Below are 25,700 nucleotides of genomic sequence, written 5' to 3'. Positions count from 1 at the left end.
CTGATACACATTTGGGAAGTTCCTTGCACTGCTCTTTAATTACAACTCTTTTTCTTATCTTCTCCCTTTTCTCTCTTATCTCTCTCTCTCTCTTTTTTTTTTAATCTTGTCATACACTTCTTCTTTGCCTTTCTGAATTTGTGAATTACTTTGGGGAAGAAATCTGACTCAGAGTGGACTCTCTATGTGTGTATCTCTGCTCTAGTTCCCTTTCCCCTCTTGTTACCCCTAGAATATACACTGGATAGTAGATTTGCATAACTGTCTATTCTTGCTATCCTCTCTTTCTTTTCTCTTTCTTTACTGGGATTTGGTTACTATTTTTTCACGGACTGGAGAAATTGTTTGGCTAACTGGTAACGATTAAACTACTTCAATACTTACTTCAGTTGCTACTGTAATTCCGGAGGTTGGTGAGTGCAATTGTCATAAAGGTATTTAGTACAGTGTTACTTGTACTCAAGACACAACAACTGAGGAACAACAGAGCATAAAAAAAAAAGAGAGAAACACATAAATAAAAAAATGGATAGATTAAAAACAAATAAAACTGCTACCCCAATGAATGAAGACAAGAGCCCAGAAGAAACTACAAATCAGTCAGAAGTAACCATAGATAAGAAAAGTATGCAAGCAATAATAAACTTATTAATCACAGAAATGAAAACAACATTGGAGGAAAGGAATGGCAGTATTAGGGAAACAACAGTTGAGACCCCCAAGGAAAATACTGATTATCTTGAGGCAATTAGAGAACTGAAAGCTGAAACAGCTGTAATGAAGAAAGAAGCTGAGGCAAGGGAAAGCAGACTAACAGAAGCAGAAAACAGAATTAGTCAGACAGAGGATGAGTTAGAGAAAACTAAGAAAGAGGTGAAAGAGCTTAAAAAGAGAAATTGAAAGGGAAGGGGGAGTAAAAGAAGGAGAAAGAATGAAAAGCACTAACAGCACTGCTTCACCACTTGTGAAGCTTCCTCCCTGCAGGTGGGGACAGGGGTTTGAAACAGGAAGTATTTTCCTTTTTTTTTAATTGACGTGCTCACAGGAAACTCTAGGAACTCAGAATAATCAAAACAACTATGGGGGGGGCAGAAATCAAACTCTGAGAGCTAACGCTATTCAATATCTATACTTGCATTTAAAAATCATAGTTTTCAAGAAAAATGCCATACTTGCAGAAAGATAACCAAATACATCAATTACTATGTCTCCAATCTCAACAACCCCACACTCTATTTTATTTCTACTTTGGGATCACAAGAAAGACCTGAACACCTGACATTTGGACATGAGACATCTACAGAAATGAAGCTCAGGCACGGCTGAGTCTCTGTAGTTCCATCTATTGGAACCCGTCTTTCCAACTTGAATACCCTTAACATCTGCCAAGGTTAGTGGACACCTCTGTCTACCTTGATATAAACAAACCAAATTCTTGTCAAAACTTGGAAACCAGTCTTGTCTAGATTTGGATATAAGGTGTCCTTGCTTGTAGTCCTATACCTTTCTCATCCATTTTTCTGTCATTGTGCTTTGCCCAAAATGCAAATTTTAAGAATGCACTCTCCGTGGGTGTACAGGTGCACATACACAGGCAGACTCCAGGTTTACTAACATGCCTCAGAGAGACTTACACAAGACAGCTCTTTCTCCTTTCAGCACTCCAGTTTTTCCACTGGGCCAAGGCAACATTCAGATTTATGTGCAAGCTTTCCCTCTGCTTGAGCTGTTCTTTCTTCTCTGGCTTTCACCTCTGCTTCTCTCAAATCTTGATTGAGATGGCACTTATTCTGGCAAACTATCTTTTACCTCCTGACAGAAGACTCATATTACTCATCCAAGTACCCTTCTAGCCCTGATACTCAGCATATTTTCATAGTGCAATTCTTCTCTTTACCCACCCCCACTCTTTCAGCACACACACACACACACACACACACACACACACACAACTATAAGCTCTCTGAAAGGAAAGCACTATGACCAACTTTCTCACTGCCTCTTGGTACTTAAGAGGCAATCACTAAATACCTGTGGAGATATTAAAAGAAAAAAAGGGAAATGTAAAAGCAATCAGGCTCCTGTCTTCAATCCACACTTATCCTGTTTCTTGGACTGTTGGTGGGGAGTATCTGGATTTATTTTAAAATAGTTTCATTGCTGCTGGGCTGGTTTATATTATTCTTCATGTGGGATAAAAAAAAAAAAGTAGTCAGGCTGTTGGCTGAGTTTTCTAACCATCCTATTACCAATGATCGCCTTTTAATGATGGCCACCTCCTTTCCATTTGGAACAGAGCAGAGAAGTCTCCTAACTGTTAGTCTCCTAACAGTCTTGTCATCTTAGTGTAAGCAGTTTACTACCGAACCCTCTGGGAATCAAATGTGCTTCTGTCTCAGAGGATGGCAATTCTGCCACAAGAGAGCCAGTGGCTTGTCGACTGTGAGTCTGTGTGTGATTATGTTGGCTGTTTGTGTGAGGAGAAAATGGTAAATTCATGAGGCTTCTTGATACATTTGTAACTGATATTCACAGTGGAGAAAGGATATGAGAGTCTAATAGTGAGTTGGCCCATTTGGGAGAATTTTATAAGAACTCTCACTCCTTAAGCCACGTTTGCATTCCTGCTGAATGGGCTTTTTAAGTTTCCTTATGAACATGCACAAAAATCAACAGCCAAGAGAAAAACATTTTTGGAGATGGCTGTGTACCAGGGTAAATATAGGTTGATTTTATTCAAAGATAATGAGATTGGGACTCTTTTTTAAAAAAAAAATTAACTCTTCCAGTTTATATAGGTAATGACTCTGGCTTCTTTGAGTGAACATACCAGACATTGTGGAGCATAAGTGGGCTCAGGGATCTCACATGTGGTGTTTTGGGAAACCATTTATTTATTAAAGAGAGGTTGCCTCTGCTCATACCCTTTCTAGAGCACGCTGAGGGCACTGCTCCCGAGCCAGTGACACATTCCTCTAGACGGAGTTGAAAGTCAGCCAGAGGTGTAGTAGTCTCTTATCGACTGATAAATAAAAAGGAGAACAAAAAAAGTGAGATGAGAGGTTGTATAAGACATAGGTTGTACAGCCATGCCATGCCTGAGAGTATGGATGTGTCTTAACTTTCCCATGGAAGTTCAAGTTTGGTCCTAAATCTAGAAATTGCCTTCATGTAAAATTGGTATTATTTAGTTGTGTTTTTTTTAAATTTTTTATTTATAAAAAGGAAACATTGACAAAACCATAGGATAAGAGGGGTACAGCTTCGCACAATTCCCACCACCAGATCTCCGTATACCAATCTCTCCCCTGATAGCTTTCTTACTCTTTAACCCTCTGGGAGCATGGACCCAAGATTATTGTGGGATGCAGAAGGTGGAAGGTCTGGCTTCTGTAATTGCTTCCCTGCTGAACATGGGCATTGACAGGTCAGTCTATACTCCCAGCCTGTCTCTCTCTTTCCCTAGTGGGGAAAGGCTCTGGGGAAGCGGAGCTCCAAGGCACATTGGTAGGGTTGTCTGTCCAGGGAAGTCTGGTCACATCCTGCTAGCATCTGGAACCTGGTGGCTGAAAAGAGAGTTAATATACAAAGCCAAACAAACTGTTGGACAATTATGGACCTAAAGGCTGAAATAGTGCAGGTGAAGCATTGGGGGGGATCCTCCATTCTGTAGATAGCTAATAGGCATATTTTAGTTATATTTCAAAGGGCCTGTAGCTATACTAGTTTTTTTTTGTTGTTTGTTTGTTTGTTTGCCTGAGCCTGAAATATGATATGCAGGTGAATCCTATCTAGGCTGGGACAAGGACCAGGAAGCTGGATCAGGGAAGAGAGTAGCTCCCTAATATGGGAAAGGGGTATAAATATTACTGTAAACCCCATCGATTTCATGTGATTTGGGGCCCATAATTAGCTTAGGAGACTATGTGACCTCTGCATCCCTGTAGATCTAAGCTCACATTCTGTGGTCATGAGTAGGAACATTCCATGCTGCCCCAGTATCGACCCATCTTCCTCAGGTGGAGCATAGAGCATGTTGTCCAGCCTCCCTTCAGAGGATGGAACATTCTCTACCATTGTTGATCCAGGTTCTCTACTATTGTTGATTATTTAGTTTTAAAGTGACTGGCTGAAACTTAGTTAGCATCCATCAGGATTCACTATCAAAGCAAACTTCCAACTGTATCCTTAAAAAGTTCTAGAGAGGGCCAGGCAGTGGTCTACCTGACTGTGCACACATGTTACAATACTCAAGGGCCCAGGTTCAAACTTCCACCACCCACTTAACATGAGTGATGCTTCGATAGTAGTTAAAAGATAATGCAGTTGTCTCTTTCTCTTCCCTGTATCCTCTTACTCTCTCAACTTCTCTGTGTTCTACCAAATTAATTAATTAAAGATTTCTAGAGCACAAATCTATAAATATTTGTCTTTAATCTATAAATATCTATAAAATCTACTATTTTAATCTATAAAATGTCTTTTTACAAATATATAGCTTCATCAATCCCAGAGAAGTTCATAGTCACTATATCCCATCACTGTCTTACTGGCAAATAAAATTTCCACAGTCATATATGTGTGTTAATTCTTGTTGATGTGTTTGCAGATGAAGGTCACATAGCAACCCATAGCAGAACTCAGGGCCCCTCAATGCTGACAAAGGAAGGCACACACAAAATTTGTACATCTACCAAGAGTAACATTTTCTGACTCCTTACTCTCCACCAGGCATTCTTCTAAGTAGATTATGTAGAGCATCTCATTTAATACTAATTACCCCCATGATATTGCTATTGCAAAATAATTTCACTGTACAAACAAAACATAGAAAGGTTAAGTCTCTCCTCCAACTTTGCAGAGTCACACTGGAAGTTTCTAGAGTTTCCAGTTTTATGTAGTAATGCACACTCTGTATCTTAAAGGGAAGGACTGAATATGCCTTTTATTCCACATAGTTTTCTTCATGGGGTTGGAAATATGTATCCCCATTTCATAACCATGAATCTGGATGCGAGTGAAAGTAAATAACCAGCCAAATATAATCCAAAGAAAACATTAACAGACATGGATGATTAATTGGACATAAAGAATGAAGAACTAGGGAAGATGAAATGTGACTCTCAGATTTCAAGCTTGCATAGTTTCATTGAAATATAATAAAGATAGAAGAGGGGGGGAATCAGTTTAGTTTTATACATATGGGACTTTCAAAGAGGTTGGCATATCTAAGTGAGGAAAGGCCTGTTGGAGAAAGGAGTTCCTGTTTCAGAGAAAGCTATAGTGTCAACAAGAAAACTCAAAACTAGCTTTAGTTATGGCCCAGTCAGGGAAGATGAAAAGGCAAAGAATAATAGGGAGTCTTGGAAGGGATATTTCATTTGTGTTTGCCTAACATTCATTATGCAAATTGTAAATTTCCTTATGCATGTTTCATGAGAAGAAATCATGGCACTGGCTGAAGGAAACATTGTGATACTTGTCCATAATATGATATATATATATATATATATATATATATATATATATATATATATATATATTACACAGAAGTATATAGAGATACAGAATAGGCGATACAGATGTGACATTTAGATATAGAAGTAGGTGGGGGTAGGACCAAGAACAGGTTTTGATGAGAAGTTAAACTGGAATACATATGGATAAATTTCTTTAAATAAATAAATAAACAAACAGATGCCGGGTGGTGCCACACCTGGTTGAGCACACATGTTATAATGCACAAGGACCCAGGTTCAAGCCCTGGCTCACCACCTGCAGGGAGAAAGCTTTACGAGTAGTGAAGCAAGGCTGCAGGTGTCTCTCTGTCTCTCCTATCTCTCTCTCTCTTTCCCTCTTGCTTTCTGGCTACCTCTATCCAATAAATAAAATAACGATAATAAAAAATCTAAACTAAATTACAGCTGCATTACTTAATAAACTTTGCTCTAGCATTTACTCTGAAACAGCACTTTGTGATACACAAGCTTATTCTTTTAGCCTTAGTGTCACTTAACTGCATTTTAGGCCATACCACTTAGCAATGTATAGCCTTGTTAGATCAGTCTTCTCTTTTTTTAAAAAAAATATTTATTTTATTTATTTATTCTTTTTTGTTGCTCTTGTTGTTTTAGTGTTGTAGTTATTATTATTGTCCTTGTTGTTGGATAGGACAGAGAGAAATGGAGAGAGGAGGGAAAGACAGAGAGGGGGAGAGAAAGACACCTGCAGACTTGCTTTACCGCTAGTGAAATGATTCCCCTGCAGGTGGGGAGCCAGGGGCTCAAACTGGGATCCTTATGCAGGTCCTTGTGCTTTGTGCCACCTGCTCTTAGCTCACTGTGCTACAGCCCCACTTCTGATCAGTATTCTCTTATCATTGAGTTGAACTTTTGTGGTTGGGTCAGCTCACTCACCGTGGGTGTGACTCACATTCATGATTGGTTCCCCAGCACTGAAAGAAGCTTCAGCTCCCACAGCACTGAAGGTGCTACTGTCCCTTTCACTTTCTCTCTCTGCCTGTCACTATCTAATTAGGCACTTGATTATGCACTGTTAGAAAAGGAAACAACTTGTGGCCAAGATCTGTTTTATATGCCTTCTATACAATATGTTGAACTGGTAGTACAACAATCATTCAGTCAACTAATCTTTATTTACCAACAACTATTGTGTGCTTGGCACAAAGATAAATAATTCATAAATAAAATGTCATTATTGTAGTCACAAAAGAATAGATAGAGGAAATGACTGAATTTAACAAACCTATGGAGACAGAATTTAACAAACCTATGGAGACAGAAAGTAGACCAGAACTTGTCTAGGGACTAGGGGGGGCAGGGAAGTGGCATGGGGTCTTGTGAAATGATACCTCAAGGATATATGAATTTCTTTGGGGGATGATAAAATGTTTTAAAATTATGTTGATGGTTGTGTAACTCTGTGGCTATAATCAAAACATAGAATTGTATACTTTAAGTATATAATTTAAGTGGACAGATTGTATGGTGTGTCCCTTTATCTCTGTACAATTATTACTAAGAACTGCTCATCTGTAGTTTATACTGTTTTGAGAAAAACATTCTATTCAGATGCAATATGAGATAGAAAATACTGGTTTGTGCAGTACACTCTGAATGCAAATAGGATATTACTCTATTGATCCAATCCCTGTGGAAAGCAGTCTGGAGAACTCTCAGAAGGCTAGAAATTGATATAATTATGATCTGGCAATTCCTCTCCGGAGGATAGACCCTAAAGAATCAAACACGCCAAACAAAGAGGATTATTTCTACACATGTTACTAGCACTCTAGTTTGTAATAGCCCAACCTTGGAAGCAAGCTAGGTATCTAAGAATGGATCAGTGGAATAACAATGGAATACTACTTAGCTATCAAAAATGACTAAATCACTTATGTCACCTCCTCTTGAAAGGAGCTTGAAGGAATCATACTAAGTGAGATAAACCAGAAAGAGAAGGCTGAATATGGGATGATCTCACTTATGGGCGGAAATTGAGAAACAAGAACAGAAAGTGGAAACATAAAAACAGAACTTAGACTGGTTTTGGCCTATTGCACCAGAGTAAAAAAAAAAAAAATGTGTGGAGACTGAGGATGGAGGATGGGGGGACTTTCAGGTCCTGGTGTGTCATTGTGGAGGTTGGGGTGAGAGTGGTTTGCAGACACCCATCATAGTTAAATGAGAGATTTTACTCATGTGTTAACAACTGTACTTATTGTAAGCCATTAGCTCCCTCAACTAAAAGAGGGGGGAGGGTACTGGGGACATCTCAATGATTATTTGATAATTGGTTGATTGATAACTAATTGTGCCTACAGCTCTCTGAATCATCTTGCCTCCCTCTAGCCTTGACAGCTCATGGCTTTCTTGGAGCTGGATATTAATTCATGAAATCAAGGTCTAATCACATGAAAAAGGAGTCTGCCTCCTTATTCCCTGAAGCTCCTTGAAGTCCTTGCTTTATATTCAGACTGAAACCCAGAAGAACAGAAAATCAAACTCTGACATGTAGGCATTTAGTCCAGTGGCCAGAGCTCAAAGACTTTTTTTTTTCCCTTGGAAGATTAATGAAGCACAAGGATGCCAGCTCTTTCCTTTCAACTCTTCACAATAATCAGTTCTCAGTGGCCTGCCAGTTTAATATTGCTCCACTCCAGTGCTTAGAAATAGTCTCAGTTGGAAAAGGTTGAGAAAACTTGGTCCAACAGTTTTTATGAAGAACAGATTAACAGTTCCTCTAGAATATTTCATAAGCAAAAATATAAGTTACATATATATATACATATATATGTAGAGAGAGGAAGAGAGAGATAGAGGAAAAAGTAAGGGGAAGGACATTATAATCATGAGTCAGATTTCAAAGTCCTTAAGTTAAACCTCTACTAGGCCCTGGATATTTTCTAAATTAATTGACCATCAAATTCTTACTCTCTACATCTGCATTACATTAGAGATCATAAAACTATTTGGTTTTTTTTTTTTTTTTTGCTACTTAAAGGAAAGATTGTGTGAGCAGAATGCTTTGAGAGGGTCTGTTCCTTTTCAATTTTTATTTAGAATTCATAAAAAGAAACAAGGTAATCTTTTGTGTTTATGCATTACCATTTTTTCTCTAAGAAGCTCAAAGGACTTTGCATAGTCTTGTCACTCTTGATAAGGAAAAATGGAGACAGACTTCTGTGTTCACAGCTGACTCTGAAGAAGAATTTGGGGTTTCTGCTAAGCTTTTCAGTATATTCCAACTGTTCTGTTTGATAACATATGAAAGATAAAAACATTCCTCTAGCCCACTCAATAATCTCCTCACTTCTTCAGTGAACAAATACTTAGGGAGGACTGTGTCAGATACTATCTAGGATGAGGGAAACAGAAAGAGGAGTGATATTCTTAGAAGGTTTGTAGACTGGTATAAGGACAAGCCATCTAGGTTGGCAAATATCTAAAGTGACTGAAGTAGAAACACATTTAACGTGATAGTAAGAGGTAAAGTGGGAGGCTAAGCTACTTATTTTACATAGAACCAGCTGACAAACTTCCCTGGGGATGTAGCAATTGACCTAAAGAGCAAAGGAAGGGCAGAACTGGTTCTCACAGGAATGAGTCAGGGAAATGCACCAGAGAACAGCTAGTGCAAAGGTCTTAAGGTAAGGAAAAGTTTATCTGTTTGAGGAACTTTCAAGTCAATGTGAACAGATAAGGTTAAAGAAGGGAAGAGTGGGAGGTCGGGCAGTAACTCAGTGGGTTAAGCACAGGTGGCTCGAAGCGCAAGGAATGTAAGCATAAGGGGGAATGTAAGCATAAGGATCCTGGTTCGAGCCGTCAGCTCCCCACCTGCAAAGGAGTCACTTCACAAGCGGTGAAGCAGGTCTGCAGGTGTCTCTCTTTCTCTTCCCCTCTCTGTCTTCCCCTCCTCTCTCCATTTCTCTCTGTCCTATCCAACAATGATGACATCAACAACAACAACAATAACTACAATAAAACAACAAGGACAACAAAAAAGGAAAATAAATAGTGAAAAAATTTTTAAAAAGAAGGGAAGAGTGGCAAGTAGAAATATAAATAGTGTCTTCATGTGGTGGGCAATGTACAGTTAACTGGTAAGAATGATACAGGCTAACAGCATTAACTTTTATAGTGATTATTCACTAGGTGAACACAGATTAAGCCATCTACATGCTTTATTACATTTCAGATTTAAAAGATAGGCATCCTTACCATCATCTGTATTTTACAAAGGAAATCAAGAGTTGAGTCAACTGCCTAACACACAGGATTAACAACATGGGTCAGGGAATAGGGACTTGAGCATAGACAACTTGATACCAGAGTCCAGGTTCAATGACATTCAAGGAGGGAGAGTTGGGTGGAGAGAGAAGTAAAACAGCATTAACAGTCTTGGGTTAAGGAAATTAAAGAATGCTCACAGAGCATCTGAAAATGACTAGAGGACCCGCCACAATTTGCTAAGAGAAGTCCCAAGGTGGAGAAGGAAAAAAGGGAATTAGTATTCCAAGAGCAAAGCTGTATAAGCATGTGTACATGACAGTATCAGAAGGGCAGGTAGTGACTGAGGCTTACTGAGTTCATCTTGGTTTGGACCAACAGGTAAGTTCAAAGCCATATCAAACTGACCCTCTTGGCTGACATTTTACCAAGACCAACATCACCTCAAAGTTAAGAAAACTGTTCTCAGTGTTAAAGGTAAAAGCAACATCTTTTTTCTTTATTAAGTAGGTCAAGCTAGATCACAGAAAGATGTAATCATGAGGTTACATTAATACTCCAGTATATTATACCGCAAATTACCCAAGCTTTGTTCAAGTCTGGGAAGTCACTTGCTTACTCTTCTGAGCCACACAGAAGTTATGTTATTCCACAGTTATGTCATTCTGGGTGAAGTCTCATACGAAGATATCTCTGAATATGTTTTCTTGAGCTCAGGGATCTATAGTTTGAATTCTTTGAGGAACTAAATTCCCCCCTCTTTTTTATTAGTGATTTAATATTCATTTACAAAATTATAAGATAACAGATATATAATTCCACACCTTTTCCCATCATCAGAGTTCTGTGTCCCCATTCCCTCCATTGGAAACTATTAGTTCATAGTAGACCTGTAACTTGTTGGCTGAAATGCAAGAAGTTATAAAGCAGGACAAAATGATTAAGGGGAAAAATCCATATAGTAAGACTAGAGCAGATGGAGATAGAGATTTTAGGGTGGCTAGGAGCTAGAAAGTCTATTTCAGTTATGTTCCTAGGGGCCCATGACCGGTAATTTTTGCTGGAGCTGGATAGCTAACCAGAAGGTGAACTACAACCATTGTCTGGGAAGACAGTCATGTCAGAGTTGAGACCAGGACTAGAAAACTGAATTGGGGCAGAGTAGCTCCCAAACTTAAATAAAGTATATAAATACAATTAACTGGGGGTTGGGCAGTAGTACAGCGGGTTAAGCGCACATGGTGCAAAGTGCGAGGACTGGCGTAAGGATCCTGGTTCAAGCCCCCCACTCCCCATCTGCAGGGGAGTCGCTTCACAGGCAGTGAAACAGGGCTGTGGGTGTCTATCTTTCTCTCCCCCTCTCTGTCTTCCCCTCCTCTCTGGGGTTCTCTCCATCCTATCCAACAATAATAACCACAACAAGGCTACAACAACAAGGGCAACAATGGGAGGAAAAAAATATGGCCTCCAGGAGTAGTGGATTCATGGTGCAGGCACTGAGCCCCAGCAATAACCCTGGAGGCAAAAAAAAAAAAAAAAAAAAACTATGTACCACATCAAACTAATTCAAGGCCCATGTCTATTCATATTTAGTATAGGAGCCTGTATAACTTCAGATTCTCTGTCAGTCTGTGTTCACAGTCCATGGTCACAGCTGGGATTATTCTAGGCTGTACTCATTTCAAGACCAGTCTACCTTGAGTGGTAGAGTAGGGTGACCCAGCCTCCCTTCAGAGGGTGGGGCAGTCCTTACCACTGGTAGTTCATAGTGAGGGTACGGTCCTGAAGAAGCCCACAAGAAGAATTTACACTGACATTCCTGATAGAAGTGACCAGTTATGGTGGAGAGAGGGATTAATTAGAGGTCTAGGACCATTGAATCTATGGGGGAATGTAAGGATTTCCTGACTCTGGCCCCAGGTGATAGGGTAGCCTGACAGTGACCTAGAAGGCCATAACTATGTGAGCCAGTCTCTTGCTCTTTTTCAGATTCTATAGTCCTTTTTTGTTTGTTTGTTTCTTTTTACTGAAGCAATTTAGGCTTGCTCCCAGTTGGTGAAGTGTAGATATCATTTATTATATCCAAACCAATGTTAGGTTTATGGGGGTCTGGCCTCAAGTTAGGGAGGAAATACACCTAGGATTTTAGTGATGTCTAAGCTAATCTTGAGTTTTATTTCATTTACTTGTTTGGTTGTCATAGCGGCAATAATTGTCCTTTAGTTTATATATATATATATATATATATATATATATATTCAATATATCTCTTGGCCAATTGTATACAGTATTAATTATCAAGGGTGACAATAATACTGATGCTGTCAGAAGACATTAAGAGATGTATCTTAATTTACTTTGTGTAGCTAGTTGAGTAGATAGAGTGGTTGAGGGAAGTGAAGTAGGGAGTAGGAGAGGAGGTTGTGTAAGCCTCAGTAATAAATATTTGCTTAGAAAAATGTATGGTGCCATCTTTAAGTCTTTCTACTAGATTGCTGAGATAAATAATTCTAAACCTAGACACAGAAGACTATTAAGCACTTTTTTTTTGCAGTACATAGTTGCTCCTAACTTATGGATAAATGTACAGGAGTGCCTAGTGCCCTAGGCCCTAGTCTATATCTAGAATCTGTCACTTTACTAGAGAAACCACCATCTAAAGTGGCTCTAGATAGTCCCAAGGGTTAAGAAAGATCTCACCAGATTATTGGGGTTGGAAGTTTGACATCTCCAGCTTGGCATCTCTGGACACAATCTGAAGCAAAAAGGCAAACTGCCCTTTTGTGCAGACCGTTCTAAATCTAGCTTTGTGACAGTGTATGTGAAAGAGAGTGAGAAGGTCAAAGAAGGAAATGTCAAATTGGAAACGCCCTGGAAAGTTCTGAGAGTTGTCCTCTCTCTTTCTTGGGATATAGGCCTATGGCGATTTCCCCTTCTTTCTTCATTGTGTTTTATTTAGTCTCCCAAACATTCCTCTTGGAGTGGAATTGGGCTGTTGTTTTTTTTTTGTGTGTGTCTTTTTTTTTTTTTACAATGCTTTCACTGTGTGGTTTATCCAAACCTACCTCGGTCAAGGGGCCTTAGGTTGAAAGGTTTTAGTGAGAGTCCTGAAAGTCATTCTCCTTATAATTATTAATAAAAATATAGAGGAAACAAGATAGTGCTATTAAAATGAGTCGTGAATCATTCCACTCTCCCTATTTCTTCCATTTGTTATGTTTCTTCTGATTCTGGAAGTAAGATTTGTTTACTGCTAAAAACATAGAAGTTACAAAAAGTTACCAAAGAAACAAAGCAAGATTGCTCAACAAATTGTTTGGCTTCGTATGTTAACTCTCTTTTCAGTCACCAGTCCAGATGTCATCAGGATGCTGGCCAGGCTTCCCTGGATTGAAGACCCCACCAATGTGTCCTGGAGCTCAGCTTCCCCAGAGACCCACCCTACTAGGGAAAGAGAGAGGCAGACTGGGAGTATGGACCGACCAGTCAATGCCCATGTTCAGCGGGGAAGCAATTACAGAAGCCAGACCTTCTACCTTCTGCAACCCACAATGACCCTGGGTCCATGCTCCCAGAGGGATAGAGAATGGGAAAACTATCAGGGGAGGGGGTGGGATATGGAGATTGGGTGGTGGGAATTGTGTGGAGTTGTACCCCTCCTACCCTATGGTTTTGTTAATTAATCCTTTCTTAAATAAAAAAAAAAGAAACAAAGCAAGATATCACTCACCCATGACCCTAAAAGACTTTTTATAATTAGGGACATATTTCTTCATATATTTTTATCCAATTCTAAAATATATTTTCTTTATACATTAATTTTTTCCCAAAATGCATATACACACATAAGTGTAAGTCTTGCTATAAAATGTACATAATAGAAGATGGATATCATTAAGTAAAAAATATTCAACTTTCCATTTGAAATGCATTTTCTTAATTATGTATGAATTCACTATACTAATTCTTTGCTCATTATATATATTGTAACCATTTTCCAATTTTGAGTTAGCCTTGTATTGACTAATTCTTTTTTTTAATATTGTTTTATTTATTAGTAGACAGAGACAGAAATTGAGAGGGATGGGAGAGGGAGAGAAACAGAGAGATTCCTGCAACTCTGCTTCAGTGCTCATGAAACATTCCCCCTGCAGGTGAACACCAGGGGCTTGAACCCAGGTCCTTGCTCACTGTAATGTGTGCACTTATTCAGGCATGCCACTGCATGGCCCCTGACTTCTTTATTCTTAAATGCAAATGTTTTAAATTTGAATGCATAAAAATTCACTGTTTTCCCTCTGTGACTGATACCACCCTTAGAAAATCTCACCCACTCAGAGACGACAAAAATAATCTTTTCATATTAGACTTGTATACAGTTCTTTTCTAAATGTTAATAATTACTCTCTCTGGAATTTATGCTGGGAGAAGGCACAAATAAAAATGACCTGGGTATACATTTTTCGAGTTGATGAACCAATCACTTTCATATAATTTATTGGCAAATACAGCCCTTCTTCATTGAATCACAATGCCTTCTTTATTGTGCAATAGCTTTTATGTGCTGATAATCTGTTTAGGACTTTATATGCTGCCGCATCAATCAGCTTGTCTGCACCAACTGTGTATTATGCTTTATGCATCTCTCTTAACAGACAGAAAAGGACCCTCTTTGTGACTCGTTTTTTTAGTGTCTTCTGAGCGTTGACTATTCTTATTTAATCATTCTGGAAAATTCAAACTGAGATATTTCTGTAGGATAATAGAACAAAACAAAAAAAAAACTGGGGCCAAATCCGGCCTTGTAATTCTGGTCTATCTATCATCTATTTACTTACCTATCTACCTATCAATATTGCTTAAGATTCTTCATTATCTATAGGTGTCCCACTTCCCTTCTTATTTTAGCAGAACATCTTTATGGCTTTCTCATTATAGATACTACTGTCCTTTTTTTAAAAATTTTTTAAGCTACCTTTTCTAAAAACTCACCTTATCAATTTGTACTAGGCTATAAGTTATTGATCGGCTGTTCAAGTGACTCTGTATTTGGTGTCTTCCCAACTCTGATTGGTTGGGGTTGAGGTGGGTAAGTATGGAAATTAAAGGGAGTCGGGTGGTAGCACAGCAGGTTAAACGCACATGGCGCAAAGCACAAGGACCAGCAGAAAGATCTTGGTTCCTGCTCCCCACTTATAGGAGAGTTGCTTCACAGGCGATGTAGCAGGTCTGCAGGTGTCTGTCTTTCTCTCCCCCTCTCTGTCGTCCCCTCCTCTCTCCATTTCTCTCTGTCCTATCTAACAATGAACAACATCAATAACAATAACAGTAATAAGTACAAATATAAAACAAGAGCAATAAAAGGGAATAAATAAATAAATATTTTAAAAGAATGGAAATTAACACATATTAACACGTCATTATTTGGATCTTAAGGGTTATGGTAAAACTGACTTTCTTAGACAGGAGTATATGTAATGCAGACATTTGGACATTTGACTAGACTATAAATGCAAGGCATATAATACACCAAACTATATTTTCAGCATGACTACATTTCTAACTTCATAAAATGTAATCATACATGTATACTTGTACTTACTGAGACCTCATAACTACCTAGACAAAGACAGAAAGTGCTTCACAAGCTGTTAATTTTTCCATCATTAATTGCTCTCAGGGATAAGTTAATTCCCATTCTTGTCATTTTCTAGGTAAGAGAGATGAGATTCAAATTTATTTTTTAGAATTTACTCAAACTTTCAAAGTGTCCATGCCAAGAAATGAACCAGATTCATTTGTTCTCAAAGACCAAAACTTTCTAACATTGTATTTACATGCCTTAAGAATAACTAGAAGTAAATTTCAAGAGGTACGAAATGGATTTAACTGTGGTCAACAGGAGTAATAATGACAGAAGTTTCACAGGAAAGTCTAAAGTCAAACAGGATATATGTATGTATGTATATATATATATATTTATGTATATATATATTTATGTATGTATATATATCTACACACACATATATATTTGAAAATCTGATCTATAGTATTTAAGAATTGACACCATCAACTACTTTCAGTGTGTCCTTGAATAAAGCTCTTAACTTTTTTTAAGTGCATAGTCACTGACTCGACTATAGAATGGAAATTTAAAGAATTCTATGCTAGAGTAGTTGCAAGAATTAAATGAAATAATCTGTGTAAGGTGCCATAGTGTACTGTCATAGGCCAAGTTTAATAAAATAGCTTATATTCATTTCTTTTTCTTTCTTTTTTAAAATTTTATTTAATTAATTAATTTTTTAAATTTTTCCACTCCCATATTAATTAGTGATTTATATGACCGCAAATTGATAGGAATGTACATAAATACCATTCCCACCACCAAAAGACTGTGTCCCATCCCCCCCTCACCCCCCATACTTTGAAGCTGAACATTCGCCCTCACCCTCCAACCAGGCTTTTTTCTTTGGTGCCCTACTCCAAATTCAGTCAATTCCTGCTTTGAATTTCCCTTTCTGTTCTTCTTTCTCAACTTCTGTTGATGAGTGGGATCATCCCATACTCATCTGTATCTTTTTGACTTAGCTCACTTAACATAATTTCTTCTAGCTCCGTCCACGATGGGTCAGAGAAGGTGGGTTCATTGTTCTTAATAGCTGCATAGTATTCCATCGTGTATGTAGACCACAGCTTTCTCAGCCACTCATCTGTTTTTGGGCACCTGGGTTGCTTCCAGGTTTTAGCTATTATGAATTGTGCTGCTATGAACATAGGTGTGAAATTTTATTTATTTATTTTCCCTTTTGTTGCCCTTGTTTTTATTGTTGTTGTAGTTATTATTGTTGTCGTCATTGTTAAGACAGAGAGAAATGGAGAGAGGAAGGGAAGGCAGAGAGGGGGAGAGAAAGATAGACAACTGCAGACTTGCTTCACCACCTGTGAAGCGACTCCCGTGCAGGTGGGGATCCGGGGTCTCGAACCAGGATCTTAACACTGGTCGTTGCGCTTCAGGCCATGTGCACTTAACATGCTGTGCTACTACCCAACTCCCTTCTTTTTCTTTCTTTGCCACCAGGTTTATCATCAGGCTTCAGTGCCAGTGACCATTTTCTTTTCCTTTTCAATTTTTAAGTGATAGATACAGAGAGAAATACAAGGGTGGGGAAGAGAGGGAATGAAAAAGAGAAACACCTGCAGCACGGCTCCACCCTTGTGAAGCTCCCCACCCCTCCTCGTAGGTGGGCACTTTGGCATGGACCTGCATCCTTAAGCATGACAGTGTGTGCACTCTGCTAAGTATGCCACTGCCCAACCCAAAAGGAACTTGTGTTCTTATAATTTTTTTTTTTTTACTGAAATTTCTCAATGAGCATATATTTCACTTCTACATGAGGGGTAAGGGTTAGTATGAGCCTGTTCATCATTAATAATGAATACATTTAAAGTAGTGACATTGACTTATATTGAACTTTTTTGCTAAATTCCCTGATAGACAATGTCATATATATATATATTTTACATGTGTGTTTAAGAGCTAAAGACCCCATGACATCATCTCCCCAGTCAATAACTTGGGTCCACTTGCATGTCAGATGTTATGCTCAAGAAGAAAAAAAAAAAACTAGTATAGTCATGGGCCCTTTAGAATATACCTAAAATAGGCCTACTAGCTATCTTCAAAATGGAGACCCTAAATATTCATCTGCAATATTCCAGCCTTTAGGTTCATATTAGTCAACAATTTGTATGGCTTATATGTTAACTCTTTTTTCAGCCACCAGGTTCCACATGCTACCATGATGCCAACTGGGCTTCCCTGGGCAGACAAACCCACTAATATATCCTGGCGCCCTACTTTCCCAGAGCCCTGCCCCACTAGGGAAAGAGAAAGACAGGCTGAGAGTACAGATCAACCTGCCAATGCCCATGTTCAGCAGGGAAGCAATTACAGAAGCCAGACCTTCCACCTTCTGCATCCCATATTGTCCCTAGGTCCATACTCCCAGAAAGTTAAAGAATAGGGAAGCTATCAAGGGAGGGGATGAGACACAGAGTTCTGGTGGTGGGAATTGTGTGGAGTTGTACCCTTTTTATCGTATGGTTTTGTCAGTATTTCCTTTTTATAAATAAAAAATTTTAAAAATTCAAAGTAAACAAAAAGCTAAAGACCCCACAATTTAGTAGCCAAGCAAAGGTAATAGAGGCAGATGGAAATAACTTCCTCTTGCACCAAGTTCTGTATCTGTTTGACTATCCAGATATTTTCTGAGTGAAAACTATTATTTTTAGAACTATAATGTCCTTAAGATGCTGTTTCTAAAATATAAATTATTTAACAACTAGTCTTAGGATCTTTTGATCAAAACACAAATTTGTGTGCTTGGCCACTTGTACAGTAAAATTTCAAGGGAAGTAATCTAGCAATCTATTTTGGTTTTTAACTACTCTCCATGGGATCATCTGACCAGTGAATCAGAGTCTTCTGAGATTTCTCCCAGTTCGATTATGCTTTCTATCTATAAGCAAAATGCAAAGCACAAAGAGCAGTGGCAATGTGCCTTATGGGTATTGTGGAACTTGATCAGTACCTAAAATTAAAAAAAAAATAAGGTGAACTTAATTGCCAAAGTTTATTGGGAATCCCAGACATCAACAAGCAGAGTCAAAACTGAAGGGACATGAAGCAACTCTCCTGACCTAAATCATTAGTTTCTCACTGGGAAGTTTTCAAAAACAAATTATAGGCAAGAACTGAAAAGTGCCTGGAACGTCAAGATAAAAAAAAAAAAACTTTTGATGTGTGTAAGGAAGTTAGCAGTGGTCATAGATAGCCAGCAAGCAAAGCAATGGCATAATAGGTGTAATATTTTGGATGTTTAGGGAAAATGAAAGACTTGTAGCCAAATGTATAGTTAGTAGCCTCGTAGAAAATCCTACAGAGAAAACAAATATATAAAGTAGAGATATATGAAACACAAAGAAGTTATTCAAAAAGTCTTTTTTTTTAACTTTCCAGTTTCAGCTTTAATATAAAAAGAGCTCAAGAAAAAAAAAAGCTAGACAAACTGAAATAATGTTATGTTTTATTTTAGAAACTTGTATGAACTTTTCAGAGAGCTGAGATCATAGAACAAACCTCAATGTCTCAGAAGAGAGAGAGAAAAAGAGAGAGAGAGAGAGAGATCCTGATAATTGTTACCTAAACTGACATATCTGCAGCAGAAGTTGTTCCAATCACTGTGTGGTAAAAAATAATTAAAAGCTAAATTTGAGAAAATGCTAGAAAGATAAAGTGAAAAAATTCCTGGAAACCACATACTTTGATGGGTTTTAATTCCAAGAGCTCCACTATCCTATAAGAATGAAAAGCCAGAATCCATGAGAGAGCTGACCTGGAAGGATGCCTGCTCCGCCATGCATGGGACTCAGATGCAAACTAGCCCCCATAACTCAGGGGGAACCTTTGGTGCTGTGATATCTTTTCCTCCTTCCCATGGTTTTTTGTCTTCCTTTCTATCTGATAATGTTGATCTGGTAAGGAGTGGTAAGGAAAAATGAAAGAAGGAAAAGACATATATATATCTATATCTATGTATATATATATCCCCTTGTGAGTTGAAGAGTAAGCCTTATGAAATAATTCCAAATCAAGTTTTTTTTCATTTTTTAAATTATTTTTATTTATTATTGGATAGTGACAAAGAGAAATTGAGAGAGGAAGAGAAAATAGGGTGGGAGACAGACACCTGCAACACTGTTTTACCATTCATGAAGCTTTCCCGCTGCCATTGGAGACCAGGGGCTTGAACCCAGGTCCTTGTGCACTGTAATGTGAGTGCTTAACCAAGTGTTCCACCACCTGGCTCTCTGAATTAAGTTTTCTAACAATGTATCTAGTCATTTTTAGTTAATTTTTTATTTTAATTTTTACTTATTTATTTATTGAGAGCACTGTTCAGCTCTGGATTATGGTGGTGGGGAGATGGAACCTAGGACTTCAAAACCTCAGGCATGAGAGTCTGTTTGCATAACCATTATGCAATCTATATACCCTCCATCCAACAATTTATCTAGTCTTAAAGAAAAAAGATGTATCCTACCTGGGGATGGGTATTTCTGCCACTTACTCTTTTTTATATTATTTCTTTGGTTTCTTTTTAAAAAAATATTTATATATTTATTTATTCCCTTTTGTTGCCCTTGTTGTTGTATTGTTGTAGTTATTATTGTTATTGTTATTGATGTCGTCCTTGTTGGATAGGACAGAGAGAAATGGAGTGAGGAGGGAAGACAGAGAGGGGGAGAGAAAGACAGACACCTGCAGACCTGCTTCACCGCCTGTGAAGTGACTCCCCTGCAGGTGGGGAGCTGGGGGCTCGAACCAGGATCCTTGTGCTTTGCGCCACATGCGCTTAACCTGCTGTGCTACCCCCCTACTCCCTTTTCTTTGGTTTCCATTTCATTTGTTTCTGCTCTGATTTTGATTATTACACTCCTTCCATTGACTTTTTGGTCTATTTTTTGCCCCATTAACTACAGTTCCTCAATGTAATATTAGGTGGTTTATTTGAGATCTTTCTTATTTGTGTATATAGGCCTGTATTGCTATAAAGTCCCCTCTTTTTTAATACCACTTCCGAAAGGGTCAGGTATATTTTCCTTTTCACTGTTCTGCAGGTAATTTTTTCTTTCTCTTTTGATTTCTTCAATGACAGTGTTATTCAGAAGCTTGTTTGCTTGTCTCCACATGTCTCACTTTTCTTTCTGTGATTTGATTTCTCGGCTTAGACCATTTTTATCAGGAAAGACATTCTTAGGATTTCAATATTCACGTATTTATTAAGAATGGTTTTATCGAAGCTTGAGACTGTTCTATGTGCACTGAAGAAGAAATTATATTTGACTATTTTTTTTCAGTAGAAGTTTCTGTTTATATCTGTTAAAGTCCATTTTATCTATTGCTTCATTTACCAGTACTATTTCTTTGTTGATGGTTTTCTTTTTTTTCCAGATGATTCTTCTCTGGCCATTAATGGTACACTAACTCACTTCTACTGTGTGCTATTGATATATGTTGATATATCATCTAAGGTCAATTAGTAGGGTTTTTTTTTTTTTGCATATTTGAGTGCAAATACTGGGTGCATATATATTGATCGAATCTTCTTGGATTGATCTTGTTGTGATCATTTTACCCTCTAAGCCTGAAATTCTCACCTTGGCATAACTGAGTCTACTTCTTAAGCTTTCCAAGATCATATTAATTCCTTCAAAATGCTTTCCAAACCCTATATCTGAAAAGGGTTTTGCATCAAATCTTCCTCTTGCTACCTCTAGCTGAGATAAAGAAAATGTGGTAACAGGAATCATTTAACTTTCTTTCTTTATTATTTTTTATTGAGGGGTTAATGGTTTACAGTATAGTCTTTTTTTTTTTTCCCTCACCAGTCCTGTCACCAAAGGTCTGTGTTCCCATCCCCACACCCACAGATAATCACTATAGTTCTCCCACAGTCTTAGATATGGGCTGACATTTTTTTTTCCACATTTATATGTTCAATTCTCTATATAATGTATATGAGTGAAACCATTCTATAGTTATCTTTTACCTCCTTGCTTGCTTCAGTAGTACAACATTGAGTATATGTACAACATTGAGTATATGTCCCATAACTTTTTTATCCATTTATATATCAAAGGGAATTTTGGTTGTTTCCAAGGTTTTACTATTGTGAATAAAGCTACTATGCACACAGAGGTACATACATCCCTCTGAGTCAATGTTATTATATCTTTTGGGTAACTGACTAAGGGTGGACTTGCTGGATCATAAAGTATTTTCACGTGTATTTGTTTAAGGATTCTCCACACTGTTCTCCTCACTGGTTGCCTCAATTTCCACTCCCACCAGCTGTGTAGTAGAGTTCCTCTCTCTCTCCATATCTTCTCCAACATTTATCTTCTCTGGTTTTATTGATGGAGCCCATTCTCACAGGTGTGAGATGGAATCTCAATGTAGTTTTGATTTGTTTTTCTCTGGTGATGAGTGAATTGGAGCATTTCTGCCTATGTCTGTGGGCCATGTGTATCTCTTCTCTAGAGAACCATCTATTCATATCTTCTGCCCACTTTTTTATTGGGCTGTTCTTTTTCTTTTTGTTGAGCTACATGAGGTCTTTATAGATGTTTGATATTAATCACTTATCTGAAGTGTAGTGTGCAAATAAATATCTTTTCCCATTTGCTAGATTTCATGTTTATTCTTTTTTTTTTTTTTTTGCTTTTTTATTTATTGTTGTTTTTTTGTATTTTTTTTATTTAAGAAAGGATACATTAACAAAACCATAGGGTAGGAGGGGTACAACTCCACACAATTCCAACCACCCAGTCTACATATCCCATCCCCTCCCATGATACTTTCCCACTCTCTATCCCTCTGGGAGCATGGACCCAGGGTCATTGTGGGTTGTAGAAGGTGGAAGGTCTGGCTTCTGTAATTGCTTCCCCGCTGAACATGGGCGTTGACTGGTCTGTCTATACTCCCAGTCTGCCTCTCTCTTTCCCTAGTAGGGTGGGTCTCTGGGGAAGCAGAGCTCCAGGGCACATTGGTGGGGTCTTCAGTTCAGGGAAGCCTGGCTGGCATCCTGATGACATCTGGAACCTGGTGACTGAAAAGAGAGTTAACATACAAAGTCAAACAAATTGTTGAGCAATCATGGACCAAAAGCTTGGAATAGTAGAGAGGAAATGTTAGGGGATACTCACTGCAAACTCTAGTGTACTTCTGCTTTCAGGTATATATTTTGCAGTAGTTTACGGATACGTGTGAACATATGCTCTCTCTCACAGAAACTGGTGTATATCTAGGTTTTGGGACTTTGTTAGAAAGTGAACCACCTGAGATTAAATTAGAGTATACTATGAAAGGAAATGTCTCACCCGAGTAATGAAGCTGAAGGGTTGTCATTCCACATATGAAGTCTCTGGACACAGTCTGAAGTGAAGCATGTTGAGGTGGCAATCCTGCGTTGATTAGGTTGTAATTGGCAGATGCAATATGATTTGATATGGATTGGGAGAGGCATACGGGAAAGTGGGCCCTATCCAAGGGTTCCAGGACTGGGGGAAGTAGGGGCTCTATAGTGGAGATGTGAGGTTCCTGCTGTCTTAGGGTTCCAAAAGACAATCGATAGTTAATGTTATCATCACATTATTTGGTAATTGGGTTAACTTTAAAAGTCCTTTTGTTAGGGTTTGCTGTACAGTACCCAGTATCTTGTATATAGCTGTGCTATTGGTTGCTTTTGATCTACTGGTCTAGGCTTTTGAGAGAGTCTGCATATCAATTACACAGCCTATATATTGAAAAGATTCAGTTTGTGTTTTGAAAAACTTCGAGACATACAATTAATTTTCCCCCTCTTTTTCTTCTTCTTCTAGCGTTTGCCCTTCTTCCGTAGCCAGTCAACAGCATCAGGTTGAGCCTGATGTAAAGTTTTGAGACCTCCTTTGAATCTGGAGAGGTGGCAGTTGTTGACTATGTGGGTCATAGTCTGTCTGGAGCCGCAGGGGCAGTTCGGGTCATCTCTGGCTCCCCAGCGATGGAACACAGCGACACACTGGCCATGGCCTGTTCAATAGCGATTGAGGAGGGCCCAATCATAACGTGCTAGGTCAAAGCCGGGTTGACGCTTGCAGGGGTCTGTGATGAGGTGTTTGTTCTTTACCTCAGCTGACTGCCAGCTCTGTTTCCAAGAGACTGGAACAGAGAAGTTCAGTGTAGGCGTAGGGGACCAGATTGGGTGACGAGACATCAAGCGTTGAACAGGGTGGGCGAAGATATCCGCGTATATTGGCAAGTCTGGTCGAGTGTAGACGTGGGAAATGAACTTAGATGATGCCGCATCCTGACGAATATCTGGCGGGGCGATGTTGCTAAGAACTGGAAGCCATGGAACCGGGGTGGAATGGATGGTTCCAGAAATTATCCTCATGGAGGAATATAATTTCGAATCAACCAAGTGGACATGGGGGCTACGGAACCATACTGGGGCACAGTATTCTGCAGTGGAATAGCATAATGCCAGAGAGGATGATCGTAGTGTGGAAGCGCTCGCGCCCCATGAGGAGCTCGCCAGTCTTGCAATGATGTGATTCCTCGCGCGCACCTTTGCTGCAGTTTTTATGAGATGTTTGTGAAATGACAGAGTGCGATTGAGAATAACGCCAAGATAGACTGGCTGGGCTTCATGCCAGATTCTCGTATCGCCAAGCTGCACATTAAGCTCACGCGAGGCCGACGCATAGTGTAGATGGAAAACAGATGATACCGTTTTTGCAGTGCTAGGGATTAGTCGCCATTTTTTACAGTAATCAGATATCAGAGACATGTCTTTCGTGAGTGTTTCCTCGAGGATGCCTGAGTTGCACAGCAGATGTCATCGGCGTAGATGAACTTCCTTGAAGAAGTTTCCCCCCTCATATTAATTAACTAGTGATTTATATGACTATATTTTACTAGGAGTGTACATAAACACCATTCCCACCACCAAAAGACTGTGACCCATCCCTCCCACCCACTCCCACCCCCCACTGGCCCAGGAAGCTGCATGTCTACCCCTCACCACAGGGTTTTTACTTTGGTGCCCTACTTACAATTTGGTCAGGTCCTGCTTTTAGTTTCCCTTTCAGATCTTCTTAGTCAACTTCTGTTGATGAGTGGGATCATCCCATACTCATCTTTATCTTTCTGACTTAGCTCACTTAACATAATTCCTTCTAGCTCTGTCCAAGATGGGTCAGAGAAGGTGGGTTCATTGTTCTTGATAGCTGCATAGTATTCCATTGTGTATATATACCACAGCTTTCTCAGCCACTCATCTGTTGTTGGGCACCTGGGTTGCTTCCAGGTTTTAGCTATTATGAATTGTGCTGCTATGAACATAGGAGTACACACCTCTTTTTGGTTGGGTGTTATGGAGTCCTTGGGGTATAACCCCAGGAGAGGAATTACTGCATCATATGGAAGGTCCATGTCTAGCCTTCTGAGAGTTTTTCAGACTGCTCTCCACAGAGGCTGTACCAATTTACATTCCCACCAGCAATGTAAAAGGGTTCCTCTGTCCCCACATCCTCTCTAGCATTTGCTGCTGCTGTCCTTTTTGATGTATGCCATCCTTACAGGAGTGAGGTGGTATCTTAGTGTTGTCTTAATTTGCATTTCTCTGACAATCAGTGACCTAGAGCAGTTTTTCATATGTTTGTTAGCCTTTTGGATCTCCTCTGAGGTGAATTTTTTGTTCATATCCTCTGCCCATTTTTGGATGGGGTCATTTGCTTTTTTGGTGCTAAGTTTGCTGAGCTCTTTATTTATTTTGGTGATTAGTTTCTTGTCTGATGTATGGCATGTGAAGATCTTCTCCCATTCTGTGAGGGGTCTCTCTGTTTGTTTAATAGTTTCTTTGGATGTGCAGAAGCTTTTCAATTTGATGTAGTCCCATTGGTTTGTTTCTGCTTTAGTCTTCCTTGCAATTGGGTTTGATTCATCAAAGATGTCCTTGAGGTGTAGGTGGGAAAGTGTTTTACCAATGTTTTCCTCTAAGTATTTGATTGTTTCTGGTCTGACATCTAGGTCTTTGATCCATTTGGAGTTGATTTTTTTCTGGTGAGATAAAGTGGTTCAATTTCATTCTTCTGCATGTTACAACCCAGTTTTCCCAGCACCATTTATTGAAGAGAGCCTCCTTCTTCCATTTAATGCTTTGGGCCCCCTTATCAAAGATTAGATGTCCATAGGTGTGGGGATTTATTTCTGGGCTTTCAATTCTGTTCCACTGGTCTGTGTGCCTATTTTTGTTCCAGTACCATGCTGTTTTGATGATGATGGCTTTATAATATAGTTTAAGGTCTGGGAGTGTGATGCCTCCATTTCTGTTTCTTTTCCTC

Source organism: Erinaceus europaeus, chromosome 12 (genome assembly GCF_950295315.1).
Source record: "Erinaceus europaeus chromosome 12, mEriEur2.1, whole genome shotgun sequence".
Lineage (NCBI taxonomy): Eukaryota > Metazoa > Chordata > Mammalia > Eulipotyphla > Erinaceidae > Erinaceus > Erinaceus europaeus.
This window is presented reverse-complemented; position numbering follows the sequence as displayed.